Here is a 10,343-nt window from a genome sequence, read left to right as displayed (position 1 = left end):
GGAGCTACCAGGCAGGCAGGCAGGGCTCGGAAACTGAAAGCGGTTGTGTAACTGAGTGACTACTGGCCCACAACACGCGCGCGCGCGCACGCACTCAGCGCTGTGTCTGCTGTGTGGAGAGATGAACGGGGAAGGAGCGCAGGCTGCTCACAGTCAGTGATTTCATGATATTCCTGCAGGCTTTGCCTTGGGTTCACTTCTAAACAAAATGTTGTGTTAATTACATGTTAGAGGCTGACACAGCATTTTACACATGCAGCGCACAGGAGGGCGGAGGAGGTCACCAAAGGCAGCATACACTCCTCCTTAGAGATGAAACTTCAAGGAAGATCTTCTGCCACTTTTGCATTAATTCAAATGTTTTCACCATCACACCCACCAAATATGTATTCATCAATATGTCTCATCTGATTGTCAGCATTGGAAACAAATAAAATACTAAATACTGCCTCTGAAAAAGGATGGGACTTTAGCCCCTTTACAGTTTTTCTCAAATGCATCTAATAAAATGTGGATCCACTCCTCATCATCCCCTTCTTGGCACAGCACAAAACTTCTCATGAATGTGTTTACTCTTTTCCACTGGTTTCAGACAGTTTTTAAGTTTGTCTGTAGTTTTTTTTTTTTAAGTTTTCAAAACTTTATTGAATGAAATGTGTCAAACTAAAGGAAAAGGCGCATGTTCATGCATGATAGAAGTTACTTGCAAACATATTAGTCCATAATATAAATGTGTTTAACCCCCTAAACCAAATTCTCCAATCAGTGATCAGATGCTCCTCTATGCTGCTGGTTGTCTGGATCACAGATGAGGGAAATCAGTCAGTGGGATGTTGAACCTCAGAGTATTTCATGTCTTCATTTGGATTTTTGAAAGACGAAAACTTTCTTAGATTTTATTTTTTACACTATTTCAACAGGTCATCTGAAAAAGATAAAATACAGAGATCAGCAGGGTTTGTTCTCTCTATGTGATGTTGATCAATTTATTTTGTAAATTATCTAATGTCTAGTAACTGATTTTTTTTTTGTTCTTTCGGTTTATCCCATGAGTTCAGGGTCGCCACGGCAGATCATTGTCCGCATGTTGATTTGGCACAGTTTTTTACACCAGATCCCCTTCCTCACGCAACCCTCCCCAATTTCTACCGCGCTTGGACTGGCACTGCACAGCTGGGGATGGGAATGGGCTGTTAGGGGTTCAGTGTCCTGCCCAGAGACACCCAGAGACACACATATAGTCAGGGCTGGGGATTGCTGGGGAACCACTGACCCTGTGGTCCGTGGAAGACTGCCTTACCAACTGAGCTACAACCGCCCCCTGTTTAGTAACTGATTGAAAGAGTGTAAAAGTGTGACCACAAGTTATTGTTGTTTGAGGGAAAATAAACACTAGGTTCATGTTGGTAATGTTTTGTTAGTGAACTTCTGTTTCAGGCGGTGTGTTCACTGTTTTGAAAAAGAGATTTCCTAAGAAAGATTTCTTGACTTCTCTGTGCAGGTCTTTCTGCACCCAACGGTCTGACATGCAGGACTTACAGTGAGTGTGTAGGCTGGACCAATTCAGACACTCAATGTGGCACAGGGTTTGTACTGTGTTGTTTCTTCAGTGAAATGAAACAATTTTTTACTGTACTACATCAGATTTCATTTTTTTCCACTTTGTTCAAACACAGAAAAGCTGAATACTGTAAATAATAAAGTGAAAATACTGAAAAATAAAAACCAACCAAGTGAAGCTTATTGATGGAAATATCGCAAAAATTAAAATTAAGATATGATTTTCTGAATTTGACAATTAGTCCATTGTCTCCTGTCTATTAGTCCTCAGGTTCACGTCAACAACACAGTGACTGTTTTCCATTGTCTGTGATCCAGACTAATAGCAGCACAGATGAGCATCTGATCACTGATTGAAGAATTTAGTGGAGGGGGTTACACACATTTATATTATGGATTCATCATTTTGCAAGTAATTTCTATCAGCTGGGAACATGTGTTTTTCCTTTGTTGAACAGTGTTAATTCAAAAAAGTGTTCAAACTGTTTTGGAAAAAGATGTCGAAAGTGTGTGAAACCAGTGGAAAAGCGTGAACACATTTATAAGAGATTTGTGCTGTGCTAAGAAGGTGATGATGAAGATCAAGTGGATCCACGTTTTATTAAATGCATCTTAGCAGCGGAGAGAAACTTTAAACACCTTTGAACTCAGTGCTGTTCTTGTCCAGATTTGTTCCACATGTGCCTCATAAATACGTTTTCTGCATAAATCTCAAAAAGCTCGATTTCATCAGCATTCATTTAATTTCTTCTATTCACTAATCAACATTTTGGTTAGTCGCAATAAAAATGTTCTACCAAACTTCAGCATGTAGTATTGTCATTGTGAGCATGTTTGCATGTTGGTGGGGCCGATGTGTTTCCAGTTTTTACCACTGATCTCTAAGTCAGGCTTGTTTACCGTGACTACATGCACATGATGGTCTGAAAATGAGAGCACAAAGCTTCCAGAAGAATGTACACTCCCCCCTTCTTGAGTGAGTTTAAATCAAAATGATATTACAGATGACTGTAACTTCTAGCAGCCTTATTGTTCCAGCACTGCCTTACATAAGGGGCCACAGAAGGGAAAACAAAGTATTCAGTGACATTTCTCTGTGGGATCTGACCTCTTGTTTTTGGAAGTGGAATGTATCACTATGGCAACAACATTCCCAGTCTGTTAAGGTCCTTGAGATTGTAAATTCAAAAAAGGAAAATTTTACCCTCAACAGTTTTTGTTTTGAAAAAAGTAGACAATTTTTACCCTGCAACAGATTCTGTAAAACATAATAAAAAGTAGGACATTTTTTACACTGCAACAAACTCTTAAACAACTGTGATTATATTAAGCCCTGACTTAATGCATGATGACAACCTGTTCTCATAAAGAACAGTGCCATCCTCACTTCCTCTGGACACAGCTTGGGTTGGTTACATTTGAAACGCTGCCTTTGAACCGTAGTACTTCACAACATAGCAGAACAGTGTTTTACCATTAAATTGGTCACAAAAAAACTATTATCAAAAAGACACACAACAGATAGTCCAAAGAAATCTTCAGACAGATGTGCTGATTTAGTGAAGTGTGTGTTCATTTCAAAATAGTCAAACCTGTATTGAATATATGATTGTGTCATGATTTGTGTACTGTGTGTCCATAAAAGTTTAAGATGTGTTAATTTCTCATTAGATACACTATAAGGTCTGGGCATGTCAGTCTGAATGAGTGTAAAATCTAAACAGAGAGGAAAGAGTGAGAGAGGAGGAGATTGATTGGAAAAGAGTAGTAGGAAGATGAGGGAAAAGAAAGATGTAGATGAGATGATGGGAGAAAGCAGGAAGACAATAAGTGAGACTGAAATGGAACAGATAGAAATGATGGAAGAGAAAGACTTGGGAACCGGGCAGAACTGAGATGAAGAGACGAAAACAAAAAGAGATGCGGATAGATGCAAGGAATACAGCTGTGTGTGTGTGTGTGTGTGTGTGAGTGCGTGCGTGTGTGTGTGTGTGCATGTGTGTGTAAAGAGAGGGGCAGTACTGTGTGAATAATTTTATGGTTGTGTTTACACGTTGATTTCTTTAAAGTATTCCACAGTAACAGCTGTGTCAGGCAGCACAGAGGTGCTTAAGGCGAAACGCTAACATGCTCAGTGTGATACCATGTAACATTTGCTTAGGGGCTGAAGGTAGTATCATGTTTACTGCAGGTATTTTGTCATAAAATGAAGCACTGGTGCTGCAGCAAATGACAAGTCAGGATCAGCAGAGCATGTGGATGTATGGCATACATCAAGTCGGTCCATCATGTGTTGACTGAGATATGGCACTCACAGGACACTTTATTGGAAATCCAACAAATACTTTAATTTTTGTCACTTGAGCGGCACCGAGAGCTCAACTGAGCCTCCATCGAGTTCACCAGTTTGTGAGAAAGAGTTAAAACTGAAAACATCAATGTGTTTCCTTTGTGAGAAAATGCAGCTACAGTATGAAGAATACTGAGAGCAGCATCTGTCCTCGTCTTTCTCGTCAGGGTCTCTCTGTGCCCTACATACACTGCTGGCAGTCTCTGCTACATATCCTCACTCTACAGGAATGTGGATCAACTTCTGAACCCCCTAATTACTGACCACTGCTTCATGAGCTCCCCTCCCCTCTCCCTCCCTTCCTCCATTAGCCAAAAACTCTTTTCTTCTAGTGTTCTCTGACATCGTTCCTCTCTCGTCCCTCAGTCCCTCTTCTATTCTTTTAACTCAAAGCCTCTAATTTTAACAATTTGTTGACTCCTCTCTCCCCCTCCACCGCTACTCCCTTCATATATATTTTCATTTTATCCTTCAGCAGGGTCTTGAGTGACTGACTGACTCACCCTCAGTCCTCCTTTCATTTTGAATGACTCATTATTGTCTCTGCAGGATTTACAGCGGTCACATTCAGAGGAACACTTTCACACAAGCAGCAAGCCTGTAGATGGGTGGTTGCATGGGTAAAAGGAAGATTGAAGATGTGCCAATTTGACATAGAGCTAGAGGAAAATCCAAGACTGAAGCTCTGATCACTACATCCTCAGTCTCCAGCTTTCCCAGTAGAACTAATAGACGCACCTACACCCTGATGACCTGTTGGGGGCGTCGCCATGACCATCAGCTTAGAAAATGGATTGATTTGTGTTGATATTTCTGTTGCAAATCCTCTCAAAATCATAGGGGGCGTGACCATGGGTTTGTAACCTTTCCAAAAAGACCCATTCCCTTTACTGCAACAACAGCTTTTTTTCCTCAAACTCAAACATCACCAAAATAATTAGGTTTAGTCAAAATCACTGCTTCCCTAACGTTAAGTGACCAAGGTTAATGTTGACTGTAGCTCAACTCTAATACTTCTCTGTTGGAAACCTGCTCGTACAGGCACATTTTTAGGGGAACTGTTTTTTCTCCAAAAGTCATGCATCCAGCTAACTATTGAGTACGTCCTCCTGCCCCACCAACACGCACAGATGTATCATGGACATCTTGTGCCAGGCCTTTTTAAATTGCACCTTATTTTGTATTCAGCATTGCCAAATGTTTGGCTCGAGTGCCCATCTCTCCAAATGAAGCATGTGGCAGCTGAACAGCAGCTGAGTCAGAAAATAAACTGGGATTATGTTCAGGGTGTGATGGGCATGGAGTTCCCACCACATAAATGCTCCTGGGCAGCAGGGCAGCGGAGGAGGGATCGAACTCCCCCCGCGGTGAAATGATGTCGGCCTTGACAGGAAACGTCCCTGGTTGTTTGACACTCCCTAAATGTTAACCTGAAAGAGCTCAGTGTGTAACTGTTCACGTGAATATACTCTGCAGTTTGTTGCTCCAATAAAAGAAAGAAATGATCTGCAAAAGAAAGAGCACATGATTTTAATGTACATTCACTTTCTTTTCAAATGTTTACTTTTTATTTTGCTGCATTTGTTTCGTCTTTTTGTCAAAAATGCTGATGTCGGAGTTCCCAGATCTTTAACCCAAATGTGTGACTTTTAAAATAAAAACCAAGCTGCTTTTCCTTTAGCCCCTGATGGCAGTGACGTGTGTCATCTGACTTGCATTTTTCTCTGCCCGCGTGTTGCTTTAAAATCCTGCTCATTCTTAGCTTTCTCACACCTCCCGTCTTTAACCTTGAACCTGTGGATCAGCTCTGATCCCCCTGAAGCTGCTGTTTCGTGTCGGCGAGACACTTTTCACTGCGCGGCCTCTGACGCCCGTTGCCGCGCCTGCTCCACCTGTTCATGAAGGACAGTTGGCGTTCGGGTGGCCACACAAACACATGCCACAGGATCAAAGCGTCTTAAGTGTGTGTAACTGCAATATCTGCTTCTGCCACCTGAAAACAAGGGTGCTGTGCCTTTTTATTTCTATCACAAAAATAATTCCATCTTTAGAAAAAAAAAACGCTTCCAAGCAGAACAAGTGGGATCAAATTTAAAGGTTTCATTCTGTGCTCAGTTGAAAGATTTGCCCGTACAAAAATAAACATTAACATATTGTATGAATAATCTCCTGTAAAAACTGTGTATTGTGTAGATTTCTATATTCACATATCACATGTAAGAAAACAGAAATATTTACTATATATACTCATTTAATTTGTTGTGCAACATATTCAACATAAACATTTGTTTAGTTAATAATTGAGTTTAAAAATATATATTTACATCAGCTAATATATGAATCAGGTCGTAGTGGTGTAATGTAAAAGTTATATTGTGTTTATGTGTGAACAGGAATGTTTAGATTCAAATTTCATCGTCGTGTGTCAGTTATTATTATTTGATCTGAAGCTGCTCAGTGATGTCACAGAGGGGAACTTTGTGGCGTGAATAAGATTAGAAGATAATTATTGATTGTTTATTATCAGACACATGAAACTGAAATTCATTTGTATAAGATATTAATATATGTGTGTGCGTGTGTGTGTGTGTGTGTGTGTGTGTGCGTGCATGCGTGCGTGTGTGTGTGATTACAGCAGGTGCTGCTTCACTGGACTTGACCTTTGCACCCACTTTTATGGAGAAGATCACATGTACACACGTGAAACCACACACATTGAACAGATTCTCACTAATTCGTTATTTTTATGGCTGTTTATGTTCATATGCATGTGCAAGCTTAAACCTGTGTGTGTGTGTGTTTGTTTTATTTATTTTAAAGTACTTTGAATACTCTGCATATCCCAAGGGGACATTTAAAGGAAACGTTCACTAACATTGAACTTGCTTCTTTCGGTTGTAGTTTGAGTAGTACATGTAAACGATGCCTCCAGATTACATCACTTGGAGGAACCGTCAGTTCAGATTATGTCGTCTTGTTGCTCACACTGTGGAGTTTATAATCATGGTCAACCTGCTTTTCCAGAGTTCCCCGAGATGACATCATCTGAACTCTTAATGATTAAAAACTGTGGGTGATGTCATCTGGAGGAATTTTTCAGCTAAAAGCAATATTAAAATATTAAATAAATATTTTAACATAGGGAGGTCAGAGGGAAGTTTATAAGCATTAATGTACATTTACACACTAAACTAAAGCCATAGAGAGTAAGTTAAAAATTTACCCTTTAAGGGTCTTAGAGCTGGTGGGTCCAGTGTATTGAACCCACTGGCTAACTGTTAAATTTAGGATTACTGTGTCCTCTCAAGTCATCCTGGTTGGGCCCCTGCTTGAACTTGAAGCCTGTGAGCTTTTTCTGTACTGGCTCCGGGTTAAGGGCTTCGTCTTTGTCTGGAGGCTGGATCAGCAAACTCTGATGAGCCAGAACTGCCACCACCAACCCTGCAGTTTGTGACTGACCCGTTTGACTAAGTGAGCTGCAGTCAGTTTTGATCTCAACAGTTCTTAAGGACCCTCATTCCGACCATCAAGATATCTGTGCCTATTGTTTTGCAGCTATTAGTGCTCCAACATTTCATGTGTGTGTGTTTGGAGTCAGCTCAGGGGGAGTGACCAACAGCTCCTATCCCTTCAGAATCACGCCACAGTGTCCAAGCCGACCTTGTTCTTACACTGTCATAAACTGAAGCGCCAAAGAGCACAAACACACACACACACGCACACACACACACACACACACACACAAACACACACTTTTTTAGGATTTAATTATTCAGTTCATGTCTTTTTTGGACCTAAATGTACCTGCATGAGGTGTGAGACACAATGAATCATTTCACACTTGCAGTCTCTCCTCAAAGACAATCAGACGTCCTCTAAAGAGACAGAAATAGCTGTGTGGAGGATAAAAAGGAGCTGTAAAGAGAACTTTGAACCCTGCCTTCTTTCACACCTCCACACAAGTTTCCAGTTGCTGTAATTGCGGGCGTAAATGTCAACTTATTGGACACAGTAGATTTATTAAAAAGGGAGCGTCAGATGCTACTCTGTTTTAACATTTTAGTTTCATTGTGGGTCCTGCATTTTTAATATTTATATCCTCTAATAATTTTGAGTTTGTCACCACCATTGTTGTGTAAGGTTTCATGTGTTCTTCTCTTCTGTGGTGGGGTTGAAAATAAGGATTCAGAAGCTGGATTCTTTAACATTTTGTTCACCTGTACTGTACTGTTGGCTTTACAGGAGAAGCTAAATCATTGGAGCATTTGGACATCTAGAGAAAGATGTAGATGGCTGACATTTTAATAGCAGCACAAAGATAATCTGAATAAAATGAACATCCTACATAATGAATTTCACAGATGCTAAGGTTTTTGCATTAAGTTCTTTATGTCTAATTATGCTTCTTTTGCAGTATTGTCTACTTTTTATTTAATTCTAAAACAGTAATTCACATTTCATGTCTGAGTTTTTGTTGGTTTTCTCTCCTGCAGCATGTAGGTGAAACCACAGGACAAAATGTGAATCCAGAGGAACAAATTAAACTTTTGTATTTGTTTGTATCATGACATTATCATCTACTTGTTCGTGAATAAGTATTAAGGAAAACCATCACTGTGACATCACTGTTGTTTTCAGTAGCTGATGACGTCTGACTAACATCTGTGAAACAACACCAACAAAGTGTGTTAGCATCCAGCTGGTGCCCTGACACATCTTGTGGTGCACCAGTGTTTGCCACACAGGTGAAAAAAACACTTCTGTGTTACAATCAACCCACTGATGAGCATGTTAATAAGCATGAGTCATAAATTTAAAGTTATTCCGCACACTGTAGACCTTAGCATCTCCCAGCAGGTCCCAGCACAGCCAATAAGATCATGTTGCTTGGCAACAAATAAGTTATTTTCCAGTAAACCAAGTTTTGGCTGGTGCTGCTTAGCAACAAACTTTATTTCCATGACTTATTTCCAAGAGGGAACACCTGATCAAACAGGTCTTGAAGCATGTTTGTGCATCTGTGTGGTAGGAGTTGTGCATGATGTGGAGCTGTTGCAGCGGTTTGAGTCATTTTAATAGAATAAAAGTTAAATAGTGAAACTGAAGCAGTGCTGCTGCAGAAAGGCAATCATACATTTTAGCATTTAAAGCTTTATCTTTAATGTGTTTGTGTTTTTATAATCAAGACTCAAGTTTCAGTCATAATTTTTACAAAACGTCTAGTTTGGTGCCAAGTAAGGCAGTAAGGCAGTTGTCCAAGGACCACAGGGTCAGTGTTTCGATCCTCGGTCCCGGCCATATTTCAAAGTGTCTCTGGGCAAGACACAGAACCCCTGATAGAATCATTACCATCCCCATCCCTGGTCCAAGCCCGGTAGAAATTGGGGAGGGTTGCGTCAGGAAGGACATTAAGGGTTAAAACTGTGCCAAATCAAAATTCAGACAATGATCCGCTGTGGCGACCCAGAACTCACGGGATAAGCCAAAATGACCAGGACCGGGATAAGCCAAAAAATCAGGTGTGCTACTTTTACTGACTCTCCACCAGAAAATACTGTATTTTATATAACCAATACTCGTGTATTTCACACTCATCATTGTGCAGATTAACAATAAACATGTGATGTTTATACGCCGACCATCCACAGCATTAACTCTATCTGGTGTTTTTAAAAAATATGAATATGAACTAATAAATGCTGATGTTAACCACCTGTCAGCACAATTTCACCACCAGTCATATTACTTATTGAATAGGTTTTGCCATAATTAGCACAGTTAGTATTGTTTGATATACACTGTTCACTGGAGTACTTTTACTTTAGTACTTTAAGTAAAATGTGGATAATCTCTATAGTACTTTTACTTGAGTGAAAGATTTGAAGAGGCACTTGTAGATTTGTTTTTACTTGAGTGGTGGGTTTATGTACTTCTACTACCTTTGCACACAGTGTATAACGTTTAGCTGGAGCTGCAGTCTGCTCAGAGCGGCCATGCTGACCCTGGTCCTCCATGATGTAACACATGACTCGGTTAACAAAGCAGAAGGCTGTCCCACAGGTGGCCTGAGTTAAGGTCCAGTTGTTGTTAGTGGGACCAAGGGGATTTTACATATGTGTCATATGTGTCATGTGTGTCATATGTGTCGATGCCTGAACCTAACCAAAAAAGCGGTTTGTACAGCTGTGTTCCAGCACTTCCAGCTGGGTTACACAGCCATTTTGGTGTCTGATGCCAACAGGGTGAAACATCCACAGATGCTTTTGTGGCACTGCTCTAACGTTACCACTAACTATTTTTATTTAACCTAACTCACCCTGAATCTTTTAGCACAAACACAGCAAATGCAACAGCCTCTGTCACAGTGATGAGTGTTGTCTGCTCTTGTGTTTCAGCCTGTTTCTCCAGCTTTGCAGTAAAAAAAAAAGTTTTT

The 10,343-nt window shown here is 40.3% G+C and overlaps 1 long non-coding RNA gene across 1 annotated transcript; it reads left to right on the top strand.

The window, feature by feature from the left end:
- The first annotated feature begins 10 nt into the window (after window positions 1–10).
- Window positions 11–2,361, top strand: LOC137131116 (uncharacterized). The gene is made up of 2 exons (XR_010914947.1): window positions 11–152; window positions 260–2,361. It is a non-coding gene; the product is annotated as an uncharacterized lncRNA (long non-coding RNA).
- Window positions 2,362–10,343: the final 7,982 nt, after the last annotated feature.

The sequence above is a fragment of the Channa argus genome, chromosome 1 (genome assembly GCF_033026475.1).
Source record: "Channa argus isolate prfri chromosome 1, Channa argus male v1.0, whole genome shotgun sequence".
NCBI lineage: Eukaryota > Metazoa > Chordata > Actinopteri > Anabantiformes > Channidae > Channa > Channa argus.
This window is presented reverse-complemented; position numbering and strand designations above follow the sequence as displayed.